This window comes from Nymphalis io, chromosome 30 (assembly GCF_905147045.1).
Source record: "Nymphalis io chromosome 30, ilAglIoxx1.1, whole genome shotgun sequence".
Taxonomy (NCBI): domain Eukaryota; kingdom Metazoa; phylum Arthropoda; class Insecta; order Lepidoptera; family Nymphalidae; genus Nymphalis; species Nymphalis io.
Genome location: NC_065917.1, coordinates 630829 through 637125, shown reverse-complemented (window position 1 = coordinate 637125; position 6297 = coordinate 630829). Strand labels below are relative to the sequence as shown.

Below are 6297 nucleotides of genomic sequence, written 5' to 3'. Positions count from 1 at the left end.
ACATTCATGTGCTGTTACGGATAAAAAAAAACACACACACACACAATGTGCTGTGCAAACATATACAAATCTATAGTCGTATAAATTTAGCGTTTTGGTTATCTGTGAAGTTGTTATCGGAACTTTGTAAGTAAAACTAAAGTGTATATAAGTGGTTAAGTGTAACAGTGTCGTGTTATATATAGAGATATATTGATCGAGAAGTGTTTGTAGTGTACAATACAGCAGAGCTGGTAGCGAATCGCATGGAATCGCATATCTAACGAAATGATGTATGTTAATAACTGACGAGAATATGGCAAGGAACTGCGTTGCGCCGCAAAAGTCGATACTGGACACCATAGACAATGTAGACGAGGAAATCAAAAAGGATGAGGAGTGAATAGCTTCACAAGCCTTTATTTAACCCGAAGTGTTTCTGAGTTAACTCTTATATATGACTTTAAAACGAGTTCCATACTATTGGTAATGGTAATAATATTGTCTATAGCTACGTCAACCACCCTTGCTAGATACTTGCCTTTCACGCCAAAGGTTGTGGGTTCGATTCCCACTCAGGACAGACAATTGTGTGCATTAACACATTTTCCACGTAGGGGACTCGACGGGGCCCGTCGTGGGGGGACTGCTCGCGCGAGGGCGACTCTACCCAGGACCTCTGGAGTCCGGCGAGTTCGCGGAGATATCCGTGCGCACGATATACCGCAACCGCGTCCCGTGCGGCAGCGTGCGCGCGGGACAATCGGCGTCGCTGGGCCTGGGGCGCTTCCCGCCGGGACTGCGGCAGGGCATGGTGCTGCTGGCGCGGCCAGGGGGCTACGCCGCGGGACACGAGCGGCCCACCTTCGGAGGCTGTCCGCCCGGGACTTGCAGAGGACGACGGGTGGGTCGCTAATTCAAACCTTATTACTAAATAAAAACTTACAAGTATTTAAGACAGAATATATATACGCGGCCAGTATTCTAGAATTTTAGATTCATCACTCTCCGGTGAAATGTTGACATGATGATGATGATGATGAGTGAGAGAATGTTCTTACAGAGTAGCCATATTGGTTGTAGCTTTATATTTAAAATTATATTATACAAACGATTTAAAAATGCTTTTTTGAATAATGTTTCTACCGCCATGGCAATACTTAGTATTATTGTGTGCTAGTTTGAAAGATGAGTTAGACAGTGTAACTATAGGCACAAGAGACTTAATATCTTAGTTCCCAAGGTTGACGGCGCATTTCGATGTTAGGGGTGGTTAATAGACTGTGACAAAGTCTATGGGTAGTGAGGACCACTTACCATAAGGTGGTCATTTGCCAGCGTACCTATACGAAATTAAAAAAGTGATATATTTTTTTATTTTCAAAATTCATTGTTACAGATATCAGAACTAGTCCACTCGTCGCAAGCTTCGGAGAAGAATCGAAAGAACGCGAGGAGACAGAACAAAAATATCCTCCAGGACATCGCCAACATGAAGAACAGCCTCACGAAGACATCGGACACGAAGTGCACGAACGTGTAAGTGTCGGACGACGGGAGCAAGTACAGCGACGCGCACGTGTCGAGCGACACGCAGGACAAGTGCGTGTGTGACGACCTGGTGTTCCTCGAAGACCCAAACGACCCTAGAGGCTGTATATACTTTCAGGTGAGCAGAAAACTCTACTCGTTTTTCGTTAGATATGCGATTCCATGCGATTCGCTACCAGCTCTGCTGTATTGTACACTACAAACACTTCTCGATCAATATATCTCTATATATAACACGACACTGTTACACTTAACCACTTATATACACTTTAGTTTTACTTACAAAGTTCCGATAACAACTTCACAGATAACCAAAACGCTAAATTTATACGACTATAGATTTGTATATGTTTGCACAGCACATTGTGTGTGTGTGTGTGTTTTTTTATCCGTAACAGCACATGAATGTCCTACTGCTGGGCTAAAGGCCTCCTCTCCCTTTTTTGAGGAGAAGGTTTGGAGCTTATTCCACCACGCTGCTTCAGTGCGGTTTGGTAGAATACACATGTGGCAGAATTTCAGTGAAATTAGACACATGCAGGTTTCCTCACGATGTTTTCCTTCATCGTAAAGTACGAGATGAATTACAATCACAAATTAAGTACATGAAAATTCAGTGGTGCCTGGATAATCTCGGCTGTTTTTTTATATGCTAGCAATATTAGCACAGACTGTGCAATATAATATGTAATGTGGTAATGAATTAAATTTGATTGAACGTAACAGGCATCCGTGCATGTCCTGAGACACTCCACGGCCATCTACCCAGGGTTCCAGTGCTCTGTGCATGTCGGGAACGTGCGTCAGACGGCCATTATCGAGGTAACGAATACATACATCAAACTCACTTTGCGGAATGGAATTAAATAGTTTAATTTTGGTATAGTTGGTGGTGTTGCGTAAAATACTTAAGTATGATAATGATATTTAATTTTTAAGTTATATTCCTGTTTAGCGGTAGAATATCTGATGAGTGGGTGGTACCTACCCAGACGGGTTTGCACAATGCCCTTACCACCAGTTACCACACACTCATAATATATTCTGCCGCCAAACAGCAATAGCATTGTTGTTGGTGAGTAAAACAATGTTACTACAGGCACGAGGGACATAACATCTTAGTTCCCAAGGTTGGTGACGCATTGTTGATGTAAGCGATGATTAATATTTATTGTGGTGTCAATGTCTATGGGCGGTGGTGACCACTTACCATCGGGTTGCTCATCTCATCGCTGACCACGGATATATTTTTCGCTTTAGGGTATAATGTCTCCGAACAACGTGCTGAGGGCGGGTGAGGGGGCCTCCGTGCTTTTCAGGTTCGCACGCTGTCCGGAGTACCTCGTGCGGGGCCGCCGGCTGCTGTTCACGGCGGGGCTGGGGACCAGGTACCGCTCAACGAACCCAACGATAACTTCTAATTACAGTTGAATTGTTGAGCCAATAAAGTATATCGTCAACTCAGTGTTGGTATCCGAGATCGCTAGCTCCACTGACTTTCACATATTTAATTTATAAGTGTTCGGTGAAGGAAATCCATACATCGAAGCAGGTTGTGGAATAAGCTCAAACCTTCTCCTGAGAAGGAGAGGTTTTAGCCCAGCTGTGGGACATTTATAGACTGTTACTGTTTTGAATCATATTGGAATAAGTTTTGTACTTAAGAAGAAATGTCTTGGACCAGCTGACACTTTTATACTATAATAGCAAAACCTGGTAGGCGGCCGGTGATGTGGTACAGCGCCATCTAGCGGCGTTACAACGAAGTGGATATTATAAAATCATCCATGAGACATACATCTAAATTTCAACTATAATGGTGATTCAAACGGTCCGAACTCTATTAATCACAAACAGATACACTAACAGCCATTTTTATATATTAACGAAATTGTTTTGTAACAGAGCCATTGGCCGGGTCACGCAAACCTTCCCGTACATACCATGAATTCTATAGAACACGGCTCCATTGTAAAATTCGAGATCTCTCTAGAATATTCTTGATAAATTAAATATATTAATTGTATCTGTAACCATTTTTCTTGTCGTGTTCACTTCATGATTGCGTGGGGGACGTTTCGCCTTGCGGATTTAATTACAAAAAACGACAAACGATGATGGTATTTTTATGTTACATAAAAACAGTGTTGCCAACCTCTTAGAAGCATCCTCCCCTAGCACCATCTCGTAAGTCCCCCGTTTCCTCCTGACGGATGAATTAAAACAAATACAAAATACATTTATAATATGATGTTAAAAAAAAGCAAATCAAGTACTGCAAGTAGCATTAGTAAACTTGAAATATACTCAACTAAATGAAGCTGAAGAGTTAATGCCCGGAGAGAATTTCTTTAAAAAAATGTTCCTCCTAAAAATGTCTGACCTGAAAATATCCTATTTGATTTCATCTGACATAGCCCTATTTAGGGGGAAAACCCCCAAGTCGGCAACACTGTATAAAAAAAATGCGGACCATCCATATAAACTTTCATATATTTAACACTAGCGGACAAATTTTTAATAAACCATCATATGTGATCGAGCAAATTTTCACTCATAACTCATTTTTATTCAGTCAGTTAATTAATCAGTGTCAGAGTTTTTAGTACGTATATAACATACATGCAAAACGTCTATGCTTATGTATAAATAATATTGCAATATATAAAGGCTTATATATATATATATATATATATATATATGAAAATATAATATGGAACTAATGGCTTCTTATGTATGTACACACATACATCCAATTTCTAGTTAATATTAAATAATTATATGACTAGATTTATGGAATAACGTACATACACAATGGATATTACATCTTGGTTCCCAATGTTGGTGGCACATTGACAATATAAATGATGGTTAATATTTCTTAAAACGCCAATGACGCGGTGGAGAATTACCACCAAAATTATATCAAAACGCTGGATTGGACTAGGTATGGAGTCAATGTAAACGGCGAGTACATCTCACACCTTCGATTTGCCGACGATATCGTCATCATAGCAGAGTCGCTGGAACAACTCACCGAAATGCTGCGTAGCCTAGGCGAGTCTTCCCGGTGTGTCGGTCTCGGTATAAACTTGGACAAGACTAAGGTCATGTTCAATAGGCATGTCGTGCCGGGACCGATATACGTCGAGGGGAAACCTCTCGAAGTTGTTAGTGAATATACCTACCTAGGACAGATAATACAAGTCGGTAGGAACAACTTCGAGAAGGAAGCCGATCGAAGAATTCGCTTGGGTTGGGCAGCATTTGGCAACCTTCGTCAAGTCCTCAAGTCGTCTATACCGCAATGTTTGAAGACGAAAGTCTTCAACCAATGCGTCTTACCTGCCATGACATACGGTGCCGAAACGTGGACACTAACTGCGGGACTTGTCCACAAATTCAAAGTCGCTCAGCGTGCTATGGAGCGAGCTATGCTCGGAGTATCTTTGAAGGATAAGATCAGAAATGAGATTATCCGGAAAAGAACCGGAGTCACCGACATAGCTTGCAAAATTAGCAGGCTGAAGTGGCAGTGGGCTGGTCACGTATGTCGTAGGACCGATGGCCGTTGGAGCAGACGAGTCCTAGAGTGGAGACCGCGAATCGGCAAGCGCAGCGTAGGGCGCCCTCCAGCCAGGTGGACCGACGACCTTAAGAAGGTGGCGGGCACCAACTGGATGCGGAAGGCGGAGGACAGGGAGCTTTGGCGCACCTTGGGAGAGGCCTATGTTCAGCAGTGGACAACGATTGGCTGTTGATTGATTGATTGATCAGGACAAACAGACATGTTCATGCACACAAATGTCTGGCCTGGGTGGGAATCGAACCCTCAGCCTTCGGCGTGAAAAGGCAAGTATCTACCAACTGCGCCAAACGTCTCGTCAAAATTAACTCGTTAAAAATCAAATCGTTCGGTGACACCGTCTCACTGTTTATGATCTCCTGGTACATTAACACTGTAATCCTAACTGAAACTAATTGACTCTTTTAAACTAATCGTTCGGTGAGACCGACTCACTGCTTATGATCTCCTGGTACATTAACACTGTAATCCTAACTGAAACTAATTGACTCTTTTAATCAAATCGTTCGGTGAGACCGACTTACTGTTTATGATCTTTTAATCTAATCGTTCGGTGAGACCGACTCACTGTTTATGATCTTCTGGTACATTAACACTGTAATCCTAACTGGAACTAATTGACTCTTTTAATCTAATCGTTCGATGAGACCGACACACTGTTTATGATCTCCTGGTACATTAACACTGTAATCCTAACTTTTTTTTTATATATATATGTCCGGGATGGCAAATGACTCTACTCCACCTGATGGTAAGTGGTAGTAGAGTCCAAACGCGACGACGGCCAGTACAGTCGGGAAAAACGTTCTGCACTAGCCGCCTTCGCCTTGCCGGCCCGCAAGATGCCTCTTCACGCCTCGTTTGAAGGAACCCGGGTTGTAAGAGGAGGGGAACACGTGAGCTGGTAAGGAATTCCATTTTTTGGTAGTGCGACAAAGAAAGGAGTTGCCAAATTTCTTTGTGCGCGATGGAATTGATGTCACAGTTAGGCGGTGACATCGAGAACCAGCTCGCGTGGACTTAAGAAGGAAGGGGGAAGCAGGAATTAGAGAGAATAATTCCTCAGAGCACTCGCCGTGATACAGTCGATAGAAAGCGCTCAGTGCTGCTATCTCGCGACGCAATTGTAAAGGTTCAAGGGTGTTTGTGACCTTTACGTCGCCAATAATGCGTACTGCACG

At 42.8% G+C, this 6297-nt stretch overlaps 1 long non-coding RNA gene across 1 annotated transcript; it reads left to right on the top strand.

Moving 5' to 3' along the window:
* Window positions 1-860: 860 nt before the first annotated feature.
* Window positions 861-2832, top strand: LOC126780164 (uncharacterized). The gene is made up of 4 exons (XR_007670447.1): window positions 861-883; window positions 1379-1648; window positions 2257-2352; window positions 2791-2832. It is a non-coding gene; the product is annotated as an uncharacterized LOC126780164 (long non-coding RNA).
* The last annotated feature ends 3465 nt before the right edge of the window (window positions 2833-6297 follow it).